This window comes from Podarcis pityusensis (genome assembly GCF_964106645.2).
Source record: "Podarcis pityusensis genome assembly, chromosome: 5".
Lineage (NCBI taxonomy): Eukaryota > Metazoa > Chordata > Lepidosauria > Squamata > Lacertidae > Podarcis > Podarcis pityusensis.
Genome location: NC_138032.1, coordinates 73,322,105 through 73,345,184, shown reverse-complemented (window position 1 = coordinate 73,345,184; position 23,080 = coordinate 73,322,105). Strand labels below are relative to the sequence as shown.

General features: G+C 41.2%; 2 long non-coding RNA genes across 17 annotated transcripts in view; one reads left to right on the top strand and one right to left on the bottom strand.

The window, feature by feature from the left end:
• Positions 1-23,080, top strand: part of LOC308476927 — an 808,687-nt gene that overhangs the window by 209,124 nt on the left and 576,483 nt on the right. For 14 of the 16 annotated variants that reach the window (XR_013986193.1, XR_013986194.1, XR_013986198.1 and 11 more), the window contains one exon: positions 10,343-10,487. This is a non-coding gene — a long non-coding RNA (uncharacterized lncRNA). Of the gene's footprint in view, positions 1-10,342; positions 10,488-22,906; positions 22,970-23,080 lie in introns of those variants that run through there. The other 2 variants (XR_013986209.1, XR_013986210.1) reach the window with 2 other exon arrangements.
• On the bottom strand, positions 13,897-22,796 carry LOC308476938. The gene is made up of 3 exons (XR_013986237.1): positions 22,618-22,796; positions 17,694-17,809; positions 13,897-15,056 (listed from the first exon to the last, which is right to left on the bottom strand). It is a non-coding gene; the product is annotated as an uncharacterized lncRNA (long non-coding RNA).

Here is a 23,080-nt window from a genome sequence, read left to right as displayed (position 1 = left end):
GTCTGCGGCTTATTGCAACTAATTATTCAGACTTTAGCACATAATTAACATCTTTTTATAGCCTCTAACTCTCCTATTCTCTCTCTCTCTCTCATTCTCTCTGTAAATAACTTCAGCAATCCCGAGTGTTCACTTGTGTGGAGCTGGAGAGTTCTCTAGGAATGTCAGGACAAGAGGAGACTCCATAGATTTGAAAAGCAAAAGGGACAATAAGCTGCCTGTTGGATGGAAAAGGAAGATATTGTTGCACAAACCTCTGATCTCTGAGCAGTGTGAGATTCCATGGGTTCCAGGCACTTACCCAGTGTTTGGTTTCCTTGGAATGAGGGAGACTGTGGAGACTGTGGTGTCTTTATGATATATGGCTCATTTCAGGGAATATTTTCAGCCAGAACTTGATGGAACTCAGTTCTAGCACCCCTCAGATGGGCACCATTGCCTTTCTAGGAGAACAAGGGAGGTGTTCATGGTGACTTCTGCAACCTCTTTTTCTATAAAAATAGCACTTGTTCATTTGCACATATACACAACCTGAGCCTGTGATGGAGGGACTCACAGTGTTAACACCCCAAGAAGGTCTTGCTTCTCCTATGACCACAGCCTTGGATTCCAGCCGAAATCAAGCATGACTTTCCCTCACAAGCTTCAGGCTGCTACCTGTTTCTAGCTCTCTCTCTCTCTCTCTCTCTCTCTCTCTCACACACACACACACACACACACACACACCTCAACCCTGGCTTTTGCCCTTCTAACAACCAGCCAGCTGAGTGGAGTCACCCATTTGTCCGGTGGCACAAAGCCACTTCCTTTGTTACTGTAACAACCCATACTTAGTGGGCCATTACCAAGAACCTGGCCTTGCTATTCCAAAAACCGAATCTTTTCTGAATCCAGGAATTAGGAGGGACTCAGGCACACTGCCTACCCAACCCTGCCCTAACTTACGACAGTATTAAAATGCTGGAGAAGCTTTAAAAAATATTGGCACCTCTCATCTGGTTGACATGGTTGGAGGTTTAAAAGGCACCCCCCAGATTATGGAGACCTGTGTTTTAGAGGAGAGTTGTATTTCACATTTTAAAGCCCTTTGCTCATCAAAGTAAGGTTTGACAATACACTATTTCTCTGGCTGGTGTTGGTGACGGGTTTTTAATTTGTCACCTTCTAGCTCTAACAGCCAGACAAGGGCCTGAAGAAATAGTTTTACATTCTTCATTTCTTCAGTAAACTTTTAAAAGATTGGCATAATGTAATACAAGGTTGCTGAGAATGATCCAAATGCTTGAACTTTTAAAAGAAAACCACACACACAACTTAACTTATATACCTAAACACCTATTTTGGTATGTGGAGTTAAGAGAACTAAGCTATAAGGTTGAAATTCCCCATTTTAAATCTTACCTCAACCACAAAAAACATTGTGGCCTTAGATAACTTTCATCTCTGCTTCATTGCCCCCTCAATCTGTAATCTATTAATAATATCAGCCTACCATACCAGGTTGTTGTAGCAGATGGGGATTTCCGCTATAGCTTAACCCCCTACAATAGCAAATATCAGAGGGTTAAACTGAACAGTAAATAGTTTATTTCAGTTTATTAAAATAAAGAAAAAGGAGGGGGGAAGAATTATTAAACAATTCAGGTTGTATTCAACACTAGTTCTACTCAGTATTTAGAAATAGAGTGCAACAAGAACATTTCAATCTAAACCAGATGCGAAGAATGTTTGGCCCTCTAGTTTTTGCTGAATGACAATGTCCATCAACTCTATTCAGCATGTCCAATGGCCAGAGATGATGAACATTGTATTTCAGTAACATCTGGTTGGCCAAAGGTCCTCTATATCTGGTCTACACAACACCACCTTCACTGAAAATTCCTGTTCATATCTGGAAGAGGCTAAGTGGTTCATATGTGTATCTACCATTTTGGGTGTCAAATATTTTCATTCTCACATCCACATGCAAAATCAATATATCCTTGAGGTGATCTGTAACCTAGGTGGTTAAGTTTGTTTGACATAAAATTGTTTTCATGACACAGCTTCCCCCTTCCAGCCCCACCGCTGTTACCATTTTTGGCTTGTGTTCTTTTTTGTATAGCAAGATTTAGGTTATGGACTGTAGTAATGGAACTGCATTTCAAATTTAGCAAAATACCATTAAGAATTAATTTAAGAGTCTGGCTGCATTCATGAATCACAGCTGTGTGGTCATGTAACACTTTGGATAGACTTTCTCAGCAAAGCTCTGATGATAATTTTTTGAGTGCAGACAGTTCTTCCTTTCATTGTGGTGAGATTCATAGGTATGATTTAAGGGAGGTGCTTTAGCAGAAATGCTGAGAGAGTAGAAAGCAAAGTTATGGATAATATTCGGGAGGTAGGGAAACAATAGATGGCTGGCCTGAGTCTACGTCTGCAAATGATATAAACAGTTGTTATCTTCAGTTCATGTAATTTGTAGAACGTTACATTTGAAAAGGAATAAATGAAATACATATTAAGGAAGAATCATTGCAATGATTTACTTGAGATCACCCACTGGACTACATTTAAAATTCACCTGGAGGGTACACACAAATCTCTGGATGTTCGTGGTTGTCTCACATGCCTCGCTAGGGGATGATCATCTTCTGGTGGCAGTAGATCAAGACATTTCTTTAGCCTTGATCACATCACATGATGTGATGTGAGGTCTGGGCTTTTCAGTTGGGGTTTTGCCTGCATGGAGGAATGTGCATGATGGGGGGGGGGCAGCTGTGCCACGGGTTGGCTACATGCACAAGCCATTTCTCAGATGTCTGCTTGAATAGGAATAAATACGTAACTAACAGTATATTGGCAGGGGGACATATTAGACCAGCTAAAGTCATACCCTTAGAAATGCTTTTCAGCCCGCAACAAACATGGGGGTTACATTCCATGGGGATCGTACCTAAAGCCAAAATCACACATAGTCAAAACACATTGGGTGACATGATGCAAGGGATCAAAAGTCTTTTTTCCTGGATGCCCATCTCCTTTTAAATTTTAATGTGTCTCTTTTTTTGTCAAGCTCGTGAAGCTGAATGCGCACAAGTTAAATGTGTGTATGTTGCAGGCTTCCTGTACTTTCCCCAGAATCGCTGGCTTGGGTGGGCTGGCTCAGGAAAACTCCGCCGAGCTAAACACGGTGTGTGAGCCCTATGCTGTTTATCTCTGCTCTACATGAAATTGGATTTTAATGAATTTCCCCAAGTTCTTATATTTCCCAAATGTCAGATGCATAACATTTGTGAGAATTATCAGTGTGCACCTTTTAAGCCAAGGTGGGCTTTACTTTTAATCTTTTCCCATCACACTGAGCAGTTCACCTCTGGTTGTTCTTGATTTCTGCCTCCTTTCTGATGTCACTCTCATGTCAAGAAAACATCCCAGCCATCAGCCATGCACTTTCATACAGCTGGTACTGGCAACAATACACCCACCAGTACTCCTAGAATGGAAAGGTAGCAGCCAGATATCTTCCCCTCTCCCCACTCAATGGTTGGTGGGTTTGACTAGCAAAGTGCCTTGCCATGCAATGTTTTTTTTGCAATATTTAGCCTAAACTCTGTGAACCTTGAATTTCAAAACAGAAAGGAACACTCGTTCTGACACTCATTTTGGCTGTGCTTCAGTGTGCTTCCATGTCTTCAGTGCTAAGATTAGATTTAAACACCCCAAACTGCAAATTGTAACAGAAAATACCCAGGAGCAACCTTAGCTGCAACATTCAGAGGGTTAAAAAAAAGTAAATTAGTAAAGAGTTTTGTAACAGGTTCTATACGCTGTAAATTCTATGTATTTATTATTCCCTAATGTACAAATTGGAGTGTGCTCAAGAGGCTCATAAAATCAAGAAAGTGGATATATGCACAACGTGGCTTGACCTCTTTTGCAACAGGCATCATCATGCCTCGAATTTTCAATGCTGTTTTCCAGGAAAGCAATGGATCAAACAAATTGCGGGAGAGGTCTATTATATATCAGGTTATCTTCCTAATGTATGCTCTTTATCAAAAGGTGCTTTCACATGTCCCTCAGTTGGCCTAATGCAAGAGGTTTTCTGGGTTGATTTGTGATACAGAAAGGCATTTTCCCATGTGTAAATAAGGAGCAGCTTGGTATGTGGAATGGCTGCGGAAAATTGAATAATGTCACAGTGGTTTTCAAGCTTATCCCTATTCCATTGGTCTAGTTTTGTGTGGTGCATAAGTCCACACTGCTAATAAAGAAATATGGATAGAGATTTTAAAGACCTAGGAAACGATGCATGTGTTCCTGAACCTCCACTTTAAGTTAAAAGTGTGCATTAAGCATAATCAGAGGATAGTGGGAAAAGATTGCACAATAAGTAAGGGTAAAGTGTCATATGTTGCATTTGATTACAGAAACAAACCCTTTCTTTACTAGATGAGAACTTTGCCTGGTATAAATCAAGTGTTGCATTCCTGGAACAATATAGATTTATAGAGAGAAGCCTGCCTTAGTCTCAGCTTCTGCTCCATATAATACATTGTTTGCAAATGTATCTAACTCAAAGGTTCGCTAGCAAAAGTCTGGCAGCCTCTCACACCCATTAGACAAAGAGGCATAAATTTGTCATTTGAGTTCTGCTGAGACGATAAGAATCTGGACTTGAATCAAGGATTGGTTAAGCGTTATATCTGAAAAGGCCTAATATTTGAGCTTCTTTTATACACTTAGGTGGAGAGAGGATATTTTTTCTGATATCTCTGATATTGGTGACATTTTTGACAAAGGTAAACTGAGGAGAAGGCATAGTTGTGTTACATTTCTTTCTGGGGATACCTGCAGATGACCTGTTTATTGAGCACTCATCCTGATTTGATTGCAAGGAGATTAGATGAGGTTGGCATTCATTCTGGTTTATTTCCGGTGAGGTTCGATGATGTGCCAAAGCAAATGTTATCCCACACTTTCCAGTAGGTTTGTTGTGCAAGAACTCCCAATCAAATATAATTGTGCCTCCTGAATTTGCCTGTATGGGATTGAATCCCACTCAAAAATGGTGAGCCTGGAGGCACATCCCCTGCGTTTCTACTGTATCCAGGTTCAATATTTCTGAATGTGAGTTATTACTTTAGTAATTGCACCTGATAAACCAGCCATAATGGCTGTACTCTGCCTCCACAGTTGGAGGCAGCAATGCTTCTGAATACCAGTTGTTGGAAAACGCATGTTGGCTCTTGTGCTTGAATCCTGCTTGTGGTTCGGCCACTGTGAGAACAGGATGCTGGACTAGATAGGCCACTGGCCTGTTCCAGTAGGCTCTTATGTTCTTATAATAGTACAGTGGTACCTCGGGTTACATACGCTTCAGGTTACAGACACTTCAGGTTACAGACTCCGCTAACCCAGAAATAATACCTCGGGTTAAGAACTTTACCTCAGGATGAGAACAGAAATCATGCGGTGGCGGAGCAGGGGCGGCAGCGGGAGGCCCCATTAGCTAAAGTGGTCCCTCAGGTTAAGAACAGTTTCAGGTTAAGAACGGACCTCCGGAACGAATTAAGTTCTTAACCCGAGGTACCACTGTAATGCCCATGAATGCAATCCAGAGTACTTAGGCATGCTTGTCACTTATATTCCAGTGCAGCTAACTCCTTCTAGATTCTGCTCCATGCTTATATTAAAGATGTTAAAGGACACTACTGTAGAGATAGCCGGCCTGGTCACCATTTCTCCCTACATGTTTAGTTCAACTGTTCATTTGTCTAAAACAAATCACCTCTGATATTCTGGTGCTGATCCCAGGCCGCCTGCATTTCCTTCACCATGGTGCAGCTGCAGAGAATCCCCACACAGAGGCGGATTTAGGTGAGCACAAGAAGTTCGGTCATACTGGGTGCAGAGCCTCAGGGATGCCTCAGCCCAGTATACCTGAAGGAGCGCCTCCACCCCCATCGTTCTGCCCAGACGCTGAGGTCCAGTGCCGAGGGCCTTCTGGCGGTTCCCTCATTGCGAGAAGCAAAGCTACAGGGAACCAGGCAGAGCGCCTTCTCAGTAGTGGCGCCCGCCCTGTGGAACGCCCTCCCATCAGATGTCAAAGAGATAAACAACTACCTGACATTCAGAAGACATCTTAACTTCAGGGAAGTTTTTAATGTATGACATATGAGTGTATTTTTGGTCATTGTGGAAGCCGCCCACAGTGGCTGGGGAAACCAGCCAGATGGGCGGGGTACAAATAATAAATTATTGTTATTATTATTGATTTAGAATGGAGTGTGAGAGGTGGAGGGTTGCTGAATTTTAGTGCCACAGAGGGTGCCTCTGAAATTTGAGGCCCCAAGGTCCGCCACTGCTCCGCACAATAGGGTTTAGGAGAAAGGTATTTGGGATCAGAATTTCCATATGGATTTTCACTCTCTTCTACCCATAATTAAACATTGAATCCTGGATTTAAAAAAAAGGAGCAGTCTTAGATCAATTAATGCCTTCATATAGAAATGAAAGCCACAGAAGATATAGATAGCTTAGCAACAACTGTTTATTTATGTAGAAAGAGCTTACAATTTGCATTAATCAAACAAAAATGAAAGAGGTAAATATAGAAAGGGGGGGAATATGGAGCTTAGCTACCAACCCACTTTTCCTTTTCTAATATATACTTTGTGCCATTTGGTTTCCAAGGAGAAATTGGCTGTAACTGTTTTCAGCTATATGTGTTGCAGAATAGATATAACGCAGTTACATTCTGATGAGATTAGGTTTTATTATAAAAAAGGCAGAAATTAAGTTGATAGTTCATTCGCATAAGGTAGCCTTAGGCAAACTACACTGCCTGCACAGCCAAGATAACAAGAGACTTCAAAATCTTTGCTCACTTAAAAAGCGGTGTGGTCAGCCATAAAGGAAAACTACTTGCTAACCTCCAAAATGCATATCTTAAAACATTTTTCTTTTTCCAGATTTTATTCTTTAGTGTTTATTTTAAGGGAGGCAATAGGCAGATGCCAAGAAGCCAATTGCAATTACTGGATGTATTGGGACTGGCATTTCTAGAAGAGATATGAAAGAATTCACCCTAGAGTACAAAGGCCTGGTCTGATCACGGGCATTCAAGCAGGAAGCATTCAGTCAACAGTATAGGGAAGGAAGTGAAATGCTTGTAAGATTGGAAAATATGAATTGATTTACATGTACAGTGGTACCTCGGGTTACATATGCTTCAGGTTACATACGCTTCAGGTTACAGACTCCGCTAACCCAGAAATAGTACCTCTGGTTAAGAACTTTGCTTCAGGATGAGAACAGAAATCGTGTGGTGGCAGCGAGAGGCCCCATTAGCTAAAGTGGTACCTCAGGTTAAGAACAGTTTCAGGTTAAAACGGACCTCTGGAACGAATTAAGTTCTTAACCCGAGGTATCACTGTAACTCAATGTGAACATAAAAACATAGCAAGAGCTCTTCTGGATTAATTGCAAACCCCATCTAGTCCAGAAGCCACTCACGAGGTGCGACAGAGCCACTATGCTAGCTTCCTGGCATGTGGGTCACAGTTGCTTACTGGGAGGAAGAGGGGTGTGAGTTGGCCAGTGCAGTTCAAGCACAAACTAGGAAGCTAATGTAGCATTTCCACCCTACCCAACTGGTTGGAGAAACATCCAGAATGTGTGTGGGGGGGATCTCTTGCACAGCTTACAGTCATGGAACTGCTTAGTTGATTTCCCTTGTTCTTGTGCAGAAATCCCTGTGGGAGACTTGCCCTTATTGCATGGAAGATCGCCACAATCTGTCCTCCGGTTTCTCAAAAGCTTTCCTCCCCCGTGAAAGATGCTTTTGTTTTTCTGCTTGTCAGGTCATTCTAAAAATTCATGGTCAAAGGTAGTATGGATGTTTTGCTTTCTGCTAAACATACTCCAGCACCTTGCAGTCTCCCTGTCTGTTCATCCTCCTTGAACTGGGAATGCCCCATCGGAGGAAACACTTCATAATGTATTCCTCTGGGCTTTAACTGAATTGCAGGTGTTCAGGAATGATGCAGAGTGCAGACCACTTGTGATACAATTGTAGAATGAAAGGACCATTCAATCATTCCTCATCCTCCTGAAAATTAAGTAAGCATGGTGGAAACCCTGTATAAGAACTGATGCACTTAACAACCCCTCCCCTAGAAGAACTGGCACATATTGATAGCAAGTGAGATTGGAAAATAAACTGTGTGGAAATAAAAATATTAACTAAAGGCTTTGTTTTGCGGAAGATCTGGAAAGGAAACGAAAGGCTTTTGGGTGATGCAGTTCTAATCGGGATCCGCCATTATGAGACAGACTTTGTTGCGAGATTTACAGTCAAAGGGGGAGGCGAGCCACTGTTCTGTTATCATGTTTGAATTCTATGTCTGATCTGGCAAGAACTCCCCTGGAAAGGCTGATTTATGGAGCAACTGGTCTGGATAAATTAATGAGCAGACGCTTAGACTTTATTTCATTGGAACTGTCGAAATGGCGCCTGCTGCCCGAATAGGACTTTTGGATCAGTGTGAAATTCCACACAGGAACATAATAATGTTTGCTTCAACTCGCTTGTGGAAACAACTCAGAGGTTATTAAGAAGAAAAACGATAACAACAAGAAGATTGGAAGATGGGACTTGTGAACATCAAAACAGCAGAAATATGAGATGATTGGACCCTTACTGAGCTCGAAGCATGGGTACCCCCAACAAAAATTTTAAAAATTCGGCAAAATATTTGGATTGGATTTTATGATTTTATGATATGTGTTGGTATAATTCGGATTAATTAATGTGATATGATTGGATTGTTAAATGGAAAACTTAATAAAAATTATTTTTTTAAAAAAGAATTTCACTGAAATTTCTTTCTCCTTTGATAACTTTTGAATGCAGTTTCCATTTCTCATTAATTAATGGAATACAATAGAAAGGAACACGAGAATTTTTTGGAACAACTACACAGTTTCCTCTGCTCTTCTCTGCTTGGAAAGAATGAAGTAAACCTCTATGGCTGTTTCAAGATGAATCCTTGATGGCAATTTGTGTTCTTAACATCTGGGGCATGTTGTGGTATTCACAGTGCTTAGCTAAACAAGCACTGGGACAACAGGAGTGTCCCATTTACATCTGGTTACTTCTTGGACTGCAGCTTATCTTTGGTTTAACTGGTAGATTCATCAACTAAACTTTAGTTGATGATTGGTACAGACCACTTTTAATCAAGAATGGCAAATTTTAAACAGTGCTGCTGTGGGTTAAGGAACATTTAATTAATTGCTTAGGATATTTTGGCCCTGATATGTTCTTATAACAGTGAATGAAAAAGGAAAAAAATAAAGATAGTTTCATATTCTTTTAAAAATTAATTCATCCCACTATTTCTTACAATGCCACATTGAAACATAATGCAATCAATTAACCAAGTTAAGCAATGCAAAGTATCACATTGATGACAAATCAAAATAAAATGACTTAAAGCACACTGCTCTCACTTTCTGAAAAGGGTATTTATACTGATGTCTGTTTAAATGTAATCCATTAATTGACAAAAGGGAAGAACATTAGTAAGCTAAAAATTGCTCAGTCATTTGGCAGCTCTCGTTATAATTATGTATGACCATCTGTATATATTCAGAATATATTCTGAAAACACGTTCTTTTCTTATCTTTTGGGTGTAGGAGGCATCATGTTTTAAGGCACAATAATCCATATACCTAACCACATAGCTTTTACATTTATCAGAATTTACCTAGCATGCCTCCTTGTTTGGAGATGGGAATAAATATGAAAAGTGGCCCAATAAATGAATCACTTATTTTGCTATTTATTTATTACATTTCTAATCCACACCCCCTCCCAAATGAGTCAGGGGGTTTTATGTAAGGATCAAAGAGCTGCAGATGGCTTGCAATTTTCTAAGAACTCATGTTTCTGGAACCATGGGGCTTGCTGCTGAAATTGACATTTCTGTGTTCTGCTTTCCCATGACTTTCTGTAAGATATTTCAACAGGGACCTAATGCCATGACATGCTTACATTGTATTTCCTGTTGCTGCTCCATATAATTCACTGCCGCTAGGGATGCTTGATTAATTATTATTTTTCCAAATTCTGATTATGAACTGACCTGTACTTCCTGGAATAATGTGCAGGTAACAATGTAGTTATCCTTCAGATTTCACACTTCTTAGCTAAAAATAACATAAAATGCCCTGAAAATGTGTATTTTGAGATTGAATATATTTAGAAATGCTTATTTTGAGAGCTATTTTGTTTTTTTAAAAAAGTATTTAAATTTGTATTTACATGCATGTTTTTATTTTAAATCACAGATTAGGCAGGAAGAAGATGGAATGAACTAAAGAATGAACAGAGGTGAAAGGGACATGTACTGGAAACTGACTACAGTATTCCGTTCATCCCTGGCTGTCACTGGTGGGACTGGAGAAATGCACAAAGCGAAAACCATATTGCTGGGTAAGTGTTTCTTTTTTAATAATATTTTTATTTGATTTTCAAGAATAAAGAAAGAAAAAGAACAAAAGAGAGAAGAAATAAAGTTACATCAAAATATCATAAAAATTCCACATACAGTGGTGCCTCGGGTTAAGTACTTAATTCGTTCCGGAGGTCCGTTCTTAACCTGAAACTGTTCTTAACCTGAAGCACTACTTTAGCTAAGCACTACTTTAGGGCCTCCTGTTGCTGCCGTGCTGCCGGAGCACAATTTCTGTTCTCATCCTGAAGCAAAGTTGTTAACCCGAGGTAATATTTCTGGGTTAGCAGAGTCTGTAACCTGAAGTGTATGTAACTTGAAGCGTATGTAACCTGAGGTACCACTGTATCAAGATTACTCTTTATCTCCTGACTTCCCCCCCATCCCATCCATGGGTCCTATTAATTCTGTTTTCAACTGCATATCAATACTCCTCCAATTTTTCATATTCCCAAATTATCCATACTTTCTGTTACATTACAAGTGCATTTAGAATCCTGCTAATGTTTTGACCTGTTTTCAATTATTTTGGCTGGGTAAGTGTTTCTATATGTTACAAGAGAGAAGGATTTGACAATGGGAAAAGAATTTCATTGGCACCCCCATGTTTCTGATAAATTGGTATTTAACTATAAAGGTATCGTGCATCATAGACCAAATCCCCTGCATTGCAGGAATACACACCCCTATGGGGATCAAACCCATTATCAATACCATGTTGTAACCGAGGTAACCTACAAGGCTATAGTTTCTGAATGATAAAAATAATAAACTACATACTGATCTGGTCTTGAAATTTATTATTAGAAGTAAAGGGAGAAGGGAACAAGCTGTCTATTTGGAATCCATATCAGGCGACAGATTCAAATGAGTGAATATTTTTATATTCAGTAATTGACTTCTGTTTCTAATCAGTAGGGTGTGCTTGTGTGAAGTATCTATCTTATTACAGTGGTACCTCGGGTTACATACGCTTCAGGTTACAGACGCTTCAGGTTACAGACTCCGCTAACCCAGAAATAGTACCTCGGGTTAAGAACTTTGCTTCAGGATGAGAACAGAAATTGGGTGGCAGAGGCGTGGCAGCAGCAGAAGGCCCCATTAGCTAAAGTGGTGCTTCAGGTTAAGAACAGTTTCAGGTTAAGAACGGACCTCCAGAATGAATTAAGTTCTTAACCCGAGGTACCACAGTACAACCTCTCTGCAAGGACATCAGAGTGGCATACATGGGATTCCCTAATGAATGTCTCCTACCCAAATACTAACCAGGTTTAAGGCTTGTTCAGTTACACAGAGAGAGATTTATGAGATGCCTCATTCTCTGGACCATTTATTTGTTTTAATACACACTTTCTAGGGAGTGAGATCCATTCTTCTTGTTGGTGCACAATTCTGAGTAGGCATACATCAGGTTGCACTGTGGATTATCAGAACAGGTTCATTCAATTTAGCTGAGAACACATTGGGTCCATAAGCAGCAAAACAAAAAGCATAAAAATAAACTTTTTGTGTAATGACCCCAGTATCTATTCTACTGTATTCCAGATTTAATCCAAGTACTAAAATGAAGCAAACTGAACAGGACCACAGTTGCAATTAAATTGTAAGCTGTGGCTTGGAAAGCTGCTTATAAAACGAAATTATTATCAAATAATGTGATATATACATTAGCTTATCCATGATGGATGAGAATGGCACATAGCAATAACCATTGCTCCTGAACTCATAAATATTGAAGGCTATGGCTCGAAGGTTTATGGGCAGGGAAAGCTTTTACTGCCTCACACATCCTTCACTGTGTAATTGCGGTGGGTCTTTTTCAGATAGTCATTGTTATAGCAAGCAATATTATTTTTCCTTTCCGTTCTGGCTTAGGTTTCAGTTTTGTTTAGGACATATTTAGAATGACACAAAGTAGACTGAGAGGTTTTGTTTTGTTTTTTTAAAAAAAAGTCTTCCACCATATGTGGTGATGATTTGCAACGCAGTGGCTGCCATTTGTCCCCTTTATGCACAGAAACCTTTTTGTGTCCTTCCTTTCTTTTATAAAATCTGTAGTTTGGGTACTCTTATACGTAGGGTCTAAGGATGCATCTCACTAATTCATTGTTTCGATATTAAGTCACTGACATAGCTCAAAAGATTTGTGCATTTTGCTGCTCATTCCATGCCCTGTCACTGCTTGTCTCTGCTCAATATCCCACTTCTCATATTAAACAGAAACAACCTAACCTCTCGTGAAATTAATCCAGCTGTGCTGCTGCCATTTTGGAAACAAAGTGGGAGGAGGGACTTTTCATACATAAAGGAACACATGGAAGAGGGGAGCAAAATCTGTCCCCTTCTGTCATGGTATTGCCAGAGAATGAAGGGGAGGAGCAGAGACAGACAGAGGGAGGGGGGCAGGAAGTGGCGATTGAGGAAAGAAGGGAAAGCCAGGAGGCGGAACGGCTCACAGATGTTGAACCAGAGCCTCAACACCGCACAGGAAGTTCTGGCACAGACAGTGAAACAATGCCTATTCTGTCTGCCAAAGAAAAGAGAGTGTTGAGGAGGGGACAGAGGCATCACGTGGAACTTTCCGCCTTTTCTGTTGGAGAAGGGGCAGGCATAAGGCACTCCCAGAATCTGAGCCGGAGAATTCGGATGCATGATTGTAACGTGCTGCTTGTACATATGTAAAATAAAGACTGTATATATGTATCTCTGAGTGAGCCATTCACAAGCCATCACACCTTTGCTGCCTTATCTTGCCTGCTTTAAGCTGCTTCTCTTCCAGCCAATCTCTTGTAAGTTAGCAAGGCTAAATTGCTCATAGCAGCTGAGTGTAGTGAGGTAAAGCAAGGAAGAGGGAGTTCCTGACTGCAAGGAGACTTCTAAGGGTGTTCAAGTGTTCATTTGCTTCCAACCCCCCTTCTGAACTTCCCATACATATTGGGACATTCGTGGCAAGGGTGGCACCTCCCTCCCCCCCCAAAAAAACCTTCCACATGAATCTCCTCTCGCGTGTTCAGGCTGGAAGAAAGAAAGGCAACCTCAGCCACCAAGTATTAAGAAGGCCCCATGATAAAATATTTGTTAACAGTAACTCTAAACCAGGGGTCAGCAAACTTTTTCAGCAGGGGGCCGCTCCACTGTTCCTCAGACCTTTTGGGGGGCCGGACTATGTTTTGAAGGGGAAAAATGAACGAATTCCTATGCCCCACAAACAACCGAGAGATGTGTTTTAAATAAAAGGACACTTTCTACGCATGTAAAAACACATTGATTCCTGGACCATCCACGGGCCCGATTTAGAAGGCGATTGGGTCAGATCCGGCCCCCGGACCTTAGTTTGCCTACCCATGCTCTAAACAGATACACACACACACACACACACACAGAGCTGGGTTCACAACTGAGGATTTTCATTCAGTAAGAAGCATACCGTTTAAAACTAGAAGATAACAATAGAACAGTAGGTTCAACACAACCTGATATTAAGTGCAGATTCGCTTAGATTACCCTTCCTTCAAGATTAAACACTAGAAACAAAATTGTATCTGAAAGTATTGATGAATAACCACAGAGGTGCAGGAGCCCAAATCAAGTCTCCCAGCTTGCATGCATTTTTGTTCTGGATAGTGCTGCTTATCTTCCTGCACACTGCTTTGTAGTCTGCCAGGGTCTGCGCAGTCCTCTAGCTGTGGCACATTAGAGGAAACTGGGTGTTCAACAAAACCACTTTGTGGTCCATGGTGGTGTCAGCTTCTCGATGGAGATAACACAGACTGTTCTGGATGTTATTTCAGCAGCCTTTCTTAGTGTCACCTCTGAGTTTGCAGCTGATCAATGCAGTGGCCCCACATCATATCAGGAGATGCCTGGACAGTATATGACAAGGAACCTGCCTGATTATGGACAGTATTGCTTAGACAGATAAAACTATCCAACACCTCACTGAAGGTCATGGTATCCCCCCAACTTTTTGTGCAGGATGAGTGCTCCCATGAACCAGAGGGAGGAACCACTTAGCAAATCCTGATCCATTTTGTAGGTGTTCACAGAGAATCATGAATTAAGTTTTACTAATTTAATTTCACAGAAAACTACCCTAACAGAACGAATAAACACTGAAGAAATCTTATGTCATTACTTTTCACTCTCAGAAGTCTTTTTGACAGACACAGAAACAGAAACCTTGCCACAGGCTGACAGCGCTCTCAGCCATCTCCCAGCAGGAAGACTGCTTCTTCCCCTTCAAACTTCACACAGCATTTTCTATGTGTGCTGGTGTTTTTTTCTTTTTTTTTTCCTTTTTACTTTTCCCCCGCTAACTGTCCTGTAGAGTTAGAAGCAAACACTCTACATGTGGTATGCATGAATGTAGTAGTGACACAAGTACAGGTTGCCAGTTAAAACAGTTTTGATCCAGCAGTCCTGGCAGGTATTGAGAGCAGACATATCAGTGCCTTAAGAGAATCTACTTTGATCACCTAAGCCATCTGCTATGAGGAAGAAACCTCTTGCCAAGATTGGAAGTCAACTCTTTCTGTCATGTAGGCCTGCAGCTGGGCAAAAAAATGGTTTGAATGAGTAGCTTATTAAGGACAAAAGGAGAAGCAAAGCTAAAGATGCACAATCAAGATCACTCACATTTCGAAAAATAATAATAGCAGCCCTGTGGGGAGGGGAATCAGATCAGGGCTGTAGTGCTGTGGGGAAAGACTTTAACTCTCCCTCTTGTCTGTTTGCCCACTATAAATCCCCTGAAGCTATACTCTAATCAGAAACAGACAGCTGTTCAGCTCCCACGACTTTTAATTTGCTTTTAAGAATATGAAATCTTTGTTATGGTACCTGGTGGTTGTGATGGGCACAAAGGATAATGGCTGTCTAGGGGCAGCATCAGAATTGGAAGCAAATGGATTGCATAAGACCTCTCCCCCCCCCCCCAAGTGTGGACATGAACAGTTCCTGACAAAATTATGTGAGCAGATGCCTATGCTCCAGTAAAGCTGGTAATGAAATACTCATCTATTTTAATGAAAGTTCTAGAAATAGTTGCCTATTTCTAGTTATTTCTAGTTCTGTGCTGATAGCTGCACTACAATTTCTTGAAAACTTACCCTATAAAAAGGCCTCAATTTTTCTTTCTCCTTCTCAGGGCCCTTAACAATTTCTTTAGAGTTGGGGGGAAATGATGATTGAGCTTGTCTTATTTTTGTGAGATGGCCGAGGGTGGTGTGGAAACTTTTCTTCCCCATTCTACATTCCCCAGTCCTCTGATGGAAGGCTGTCATGGACTGGCTGGATGCAGAGGAGTGGTGGGAATGTAATTGACTTAAGTAATTACGTTGCCAATATATTATTCCCTCACCTGTGCCTCCTCAAATCTGTCAGAATATGACAGTGGCCACACCCTAGGAATGGTTTTCTGGCTGGCTGGCTGAACCAGGTGAGGGTAGCCAATGGGTGTCAGCCCTCGGGGAGGTAGAGATTTCCCCTGCACGCAAAGTCAGACTCCGGCGATTGAGCAGACATGACCAATAGTGGGTCCAACTGCATGTGCTGTAGAGGAAAGTGAGGGGCAGATGGGCTCATCAACCTGGGAAAGTGGCCCATCTAGGAGAAGGAAAACTTTGGTCCCAAACCTCCAGTGCCTTCCAGAACAACTTCTGGAGAAGAAAAAGCTAAGGAGTGAACCTTACACAAATCCAGAGTGGAGTCCCTAGGACAGTTGAATGGTGCCTTGTACACCTTCTTCCGGCAACTCCTGCAGCCAAGCTGGTGCCAAGCATATTACTCTACTTTGCTTTGGGCTACATCAGCAAGGCCAAGAGGGGGGTGGTCTTGTCATCTGGGCAGCCCAGGACCTCCATACACATTACCCAGGCTTGCATCCCAGGGGGGTCAATTTGGTGCTGCTAACTCAGCAGTTGGACTTCAGCCCTGGAGGCACACTCCGTTGCCTTTCGAGACAGACAATTGCCAACAATGTCATTCCAGCACATTTATTTCAGTGTACAAGAAAAGACACTGAAAATTGGTCAAGAAAAATGTATCATTTGTGGACTGAATGCAACAATGGCAGTTTTATTTATACTGACTGTATTCAATGGATTTATTTCCCTTTGAGGCATGGGACAAATAAGTGATCGTCAACTCCCATTTTTGTTTTCGTCAGAACTCTCTGATCTTCCTATTAAGGGAGTCCTTCCTTTTAGCTCTGAAAAGTCTTTCCAGAAAGATCTATTTAAAAGTAGAGAGATTTTACTTTTAAAAAGTAACAATGAGGAGCTGTCAGGTGCAGAGTCTGCCGTGTCCCTGCATTCCTACGCTTACAAGCAAGGGCAGCAAAGGATACCATGGAGTTTTCAAGAACCATGGGCATGCAGGGAGGCTGCAGAATGCAACCCACTGGGGAGGTGATTTGTAGAACGAAAGGAAGGACAAAATCCTCCAGTCACCTCAAAAGTAAGGTAAGCACAAAACCTCACCACCACCCACCCAGGAGAATTTTGCATAAAAAATAAATCATTTCCCCTTTGCTCGTTTTCTGATGCAATTTCTTTTCTTCTTAATTGATGGGAAATAGTCGGCCTGAGTGGGGGAGCAGAAGAAATTTTTGATCACAGCACTAATTACTTCTCTTCAGGTTCAATTCTTGCTAAATGTGTTGTTCTCATTCCTGACTATAATGTGTAAATTGGGCTATTTACAGTTTTTTGTTTTAAAAAAGCAAAACAAAACAAAAACAAATCACAAGTGGAATAAGGCAAAAATGAGGATTTATGAGAAGCAGAGAAAGTTTCTTTCTTCATTGTGAGTCTCCCGGGAGAGCTCTCATTCAAATAACGTGCAAAATTATGTCAGCAAGCTTCTGGAAAATTCATACTGTTGTGAAGGCGAATACCAAGGGAGCATCTGAAATTTAAAGCATCAGCTACACTGTAATCCTCTGACAAGCCTGGTATTCTGTGAAGAATGTTGCTCAAATGCAAGTCTTTGCCATCTCTCCTTGGGGCAAGCAATTGTATAACTCTTTGAGTGGAGATTTAAAATACTTTTCTTGTACAGGTACCTGGGCTAACTCTCAGGCTTCAGGAAGCAATTGGATGTAGTTCAGAAATGGTCACAGAATTGTATCTGGAAATGTGTTTCTGCATGTGCGTAGTGACAGAAAGGGTAAGAAAACAAAGGCTTACCTTTAAATTCTGAGCACATATTCCTCAAGTTTCCCCTCCATGAATTAATTTCATTTAAATAGTAGCTTGAAATCAGTCAGCATTTCAGGCGCTCTGTTGACTTTGACTTCTCCAGTCTTTTGAAGGTAGTTTTCATATGAGAAAGGAGAAAAAAACATTATGAGGTTCACAGAAAGTGCAGTTGGGGGCAAAAAGGAGGCGGTCGGATTTTCTGCAAATGCTAGAAAGAGGAATAATGGCAACACTCTCACCCGAAACATTGTTTTGTTAGTTGAGATACAAAATTGTAGTGGGGAACTGTTGTTTAACCCTCACAGAGCTACAATTCCCAGCAGCTCGTGATCAGAGTTCAAGGAGACATTCCCACCAGGGGAAAACACTCAAGAAGGATGTAAAGTAAAGCTGGTGAGGGGTGTGGCCTGGACCAGAAAGAGAGGACTAGATAGACAGCCTCCCTCTCTCAGCTCCATGTCCATCTTCTTGGGTGTTGACCTTGTGACTGGAGAAAATGCAGCCAGAGTTCCATGCACCCTCTGTGTAATGGTGGGTCCAAGCACAGACAGTTGTTCAGACAGCTAGCCATGCCAGCTTCTTGGTTTATAAACAGCTACTCTGGTAATATAAGTATTCAAGCATAGTTTATGGTAAGCAAGGAAATGAAAGGAAAGGAATTAGAGCTGAATGTGCTTTATAAGGGATAAGGGAAAGGGGGGCAAAAAGCGTTTGCCATCATGACATCACAGTGGAGAATCCACAAGGGCAGTCAATAATTACAATATTATTTTTTAATGACAAATTTTGAATGGGATATTGGGAGACACCCATCCACAAAAAAAACCCTTTTTAGGGCCTGCCATGGGTCACAGGTTAGCAGCTCTATTATAAACAATAATCTCTGTTCAGATGCAAATAGTTTAAAGATGATTGAAGTACGTAGGATGGTAGAAAGTGTCAAATTTCCCTGGACCAAAGAAATGAGTGACAGAGTACAGCTACTCTTGTCATTTTAAAACTTAGATGTAGATGGCATATGGACTCAGATTTGGTGGATTCGTCATTAGTTCTGTGCAGTTTGAAGATCTGAGGCAATTTTCTGATTTTGCCTCAAGAAAGGAAGAGTGATAGCCAAGTTTCAAGATCAAGGCTAGTTCGGCAGCTGCCTGTCAAGATTGCCCAGGGCTAGTTGATACCCTGCTGCGTGCGCGCGCACACACACACATTATATATGTGTGTGTGTGTGTGTGTGTGTGTGTGTATGTGTATATATATATATAATCCTGCACTGTGGAAACTTTCTGGATAATTTTGAGATGGGTTTTTTCCTCACCAACTCTTATATTTCCATGAATATAAAACTGAATATTAGCACACAGTTTTGAAGCCATATTTATATTCTAATCAATTCACTTCCAATTTAATCCCAGCATGTGCTCAGGGCATCTTTGAAATAAATATTATCCAAGGAAGATTTTATCACTTGCTCCTTCTTGCTTGTAGCACAAAATGTATTGCTTTTTTGTCATTGTCAGGATGACACCACAACATGGGGGGGGGGGGAGAGATGTGTGTGTACACACACACACACAGAGAGAGAGAGAGAATTTTTTAGCCTTTAATGCTTAATACATAAAAAAAGAAGCACCTGAGGATTTAATCTCCCAAATATCACAGTAAAATTACACACACACGCCTATAAAATGATTGGCAGTGTCTTTAGTCTCCCTACTACCCATATCAATAAGATTGTATCAGAAATTATGGCAGCATGGCTCACTCCATTACACTTAACAGTTGTGTCAGCATTTCCCCAGTAAACTCATATTTTCAGGGCTCTAAAGCTTGGCTATAAAAATTTTCATTGAGCTAAAACTCATTGCATGTGTACTATATATCTCGGCAGGATAGGGTTTTTTAATAATTGTAAAAGGAGAACAAAAAATACCCATTCATTTCTTTTAAATTTAAAGTGCAGGGGAAAAGAACAGAGGTTAATTGACTTCAGTTGCTTTGAGAATACCTACTATAATTTTAAAACACACGTGGTGTTATCTGTTGGCATACTTACCCTTTCCAAGATCTTAAAAGATCCTTGAATATCTGACTCGCTATTTATACGATGCCAAACACTGTAATATCTTAGCACCAGCTGTGCTTGCTGCTCCATTTTTAAAAGCTGTTAATCAATTTCACTGGCTCTAATCCCAAGTTATTGAATATTAATAGTATGAGTTTTCCCCCCACCCACAAAACAGCCTCTGTGTTCCCTCTCCTTATACTTCAGCATCAACACTTAGTCTTTGTGCTAAGGATCCAATTTGGTTTCAATATGCTCCAAGGCGCAATGGGGTCATTGATTGTAGGGGAGTCAATATAATTTTTCATTTTGAGAGAAAATGGACTGGACTCATTAGATGTGCACTGCATATACGTAATGAACATAACAGATTGAATAATACAAAATGGCAAACTTAATGAAATAAGGAAGGGTCATTGCCGTGCTTGGTGCATTGCTCCAAGCCATGGTGATTCTTGCTAAGATATCTGATATGTATTCTTATGTATTATGGCAACATGTACGATTTCCATGCTTTCCAGGGCAGTACTGTGAGCACAGTGCATTTTCTGTACTGTATAGTTAGTGAATCTTTCAGTTAATGTGGGTGTAAACAATGAATCAGATAATTGCTATAAGCAATGATATTAAGATTGTATAGTGAAAATTGCACACAATTTGCAATGACCATTGATGGCAATTGGCTTCTTGTGCTGTCACTCCTTTGGTTACACGGGCAGGCTGAACAGAGACAAGGCTAGTAGGGAATACCATATGCACATTCAACAGGAAAAGTCCAATCCCAGACTCTGCCTAGTAACTCTCCCCCCCCCCCCATGGACTTTGCCACCAACTGCAATAGAGGATGGTATTCACTAGGAGAATTCTGTCCATTTGTAAGGGGGGCAGGGAGAGAGACATCTGTTCCTTCCTCTGAATCAGATATACTGTAATAGCTACAGTGATCTTTGCTCCAGTGCACACCCCAAGGCCAGCCCAAGACATTTTGGCACCTAAGGTGAACCACAAAATGGTGTCCTCCCCTGGCCTAGAAAGATGGGGTGGGGAACAAGAGGGAAATAAAGATCTGTATCAGGAACAAGGGGTGCGTGAAAAATCTACATTGGGAACAAGGTGAGGAATCAAAGGCTGCTGTGGGGTGGGGAATCACATTGGGCAGGTTCAGAGCCCAGGAGGCCCCAGAGGGCAGCTCCCGCCATTTTCTCCCTAGTGGTGGGAGGACACCACCAGCAGCACCTCCTATTTGCCAAGAGGCTACTGTAGAGGAGGCTGAGGGGAGAGATCTGTGTATGGAGGATACGCTTCTGTGCTAATTGCCCAACAACAGAAACTGGTACACAGGATGATAAAATAGATAATTATAGTGATTAAAGTATGGACCAAAGACTATAGGCAATGAGAAGAGACGATGAAATGGTAATGAGCGCCCCTGCATTCTCTGTGAGCCGAACAAAGCCCCCACTGAGTACTCCTAAAGATAAAGCCTCTTCGATTAATCTTTCTGTCTACACTGAGCTACTTGAAAACATCACCTTGTTGCTCTGGCAATTTCTGGTGAAACAGCATGGACAAATTCGCACAAAGTAAGAACAGATGTGAGCCCTTTCCTAAATTCACCTCCACAAGAGCTTTATTTAAGGGCCTTCTCCTGTCTATGCCAAAAGCTCTTCAGTTTCCCTTGCCACAAATCAGAATGAGCAGCTGCTGCTTTTATAGCTAATCTAATACATCAAATATGGCTCTGCTGGCAGAAGGCTGACTGGATTAGGGATAACACTATCTGTCGCCTACCCAATTTACATGAAGAAGGAGCTGCACTGATAAGTTTGGGATGCAGGCACTTATTTTGAGGTTTAAATCCTCCTTTCTTTTAAATATGAGAGTAAGCTGCTTGGCTGCTATTTAGATCTTACATCAAGGCAGTCTTGGGTGCCCTTATTTATTTGGTTTTTGTTTGGATGATGGTTGATATATACAGGGCTTTTTCTGGGGGTAGACAGGGGTACGCATACCCCTAAACATTTTGTGAATCTAAGTTTAGCCTCATTGAGGGGCAGTATTTCAATGTGAGTAGGAAAATGAGAGTACCCCAAACATTTTTTAAGGAAAAAAGCACTGGATATATATCATAGGAGCCAGCTCTTAGGGGCTGTGGGGGCTTTGGCCCCCACAATAAAATATTTGTGGGGGCTGGGCCCCCACAAAGTTGATAGGCATTCCCACTGAAATGGTATGTGTGTACTGCATCATGTAATCGATTATGCGTGGCAGGGCTTACGTGGGCCCCACAGTATTTTATTCAAGTTGGCACCCCTGATACACACACACACACACGTGTGTGTGTGTGTGTGTGTGTGTGTGTGTAACAAGCAGCTCAGGAGTTGGAGGACCCCAGTATTCACAACCAGAGAACCTCCTTCCCTGTGGCAGCCCCATGCCTCACAGCAGCCAAACAGCCAGGGTTTATTTATTTATAAGAGGATTTCATTTCAGGGTTGCTTTTTATGGCAGTGTACAGTAAAATCCTTAAAACATCATAAAATTATAAAATTATAAAATCGTGAAAGCCGGAACAAATTACCAACACTGAATCAAATTAATTCTCTAAAAATATTTGGCTAAACAGAAAGAAAGAAAGAAAGAAAGAAAGAAAGAAAGAAAGAAAGAAATTCACCCAGTTGTAAGAAGAAGCGGAGTAGAAAAAAAGCACCAACAAGTTATGCCCAGTGTCAGTTGCCACAAAAACTGTCTGTTGAGAGACATAGTTATTCATTTCATGAGTTCCACTGATGCTTAATATAACACCCTTAGCCTCGTAATAATGGTTAAATTAATAGTAATCATCAATACCTTTTTGCTCAGAAATATGGAGAGTTGGAGTAGGTAAAATTGAGCTGAAGCCAGGATAAACACCTAAGGTCAGAATGGGAGGAAAGCATTTAGGCTGAAGGAGATGCACAACAGGTGAGACTGTCAACAAAGAGCAAGTTAAAGGAGTTCAGAGCAATTTGATAAATACTGGACAAAGCTAAGATGTTATACCTTGTGCTTAGAGAACGTAGGCAGCAGCAGTGCAGCATTATGACACGTAAGTGATGGAAGAATGATGACATTGTTCTGAGGCTGCACAGAGTGACCATACCTGGTCTTGACTTTGAGGTGTTAACAAAAGCAGCTTACTGTAGTTTAACTTCTCTCAGAGGTAAGCGTAAACAAGAGATACTTTCTTCTGAATTGCAAGTCAGTGGCATGTTGTCATGTAATGTCAGTGGGCTAGTCATGCCAGAGTTTCACTGTTGGGTCTGAGTTTCAG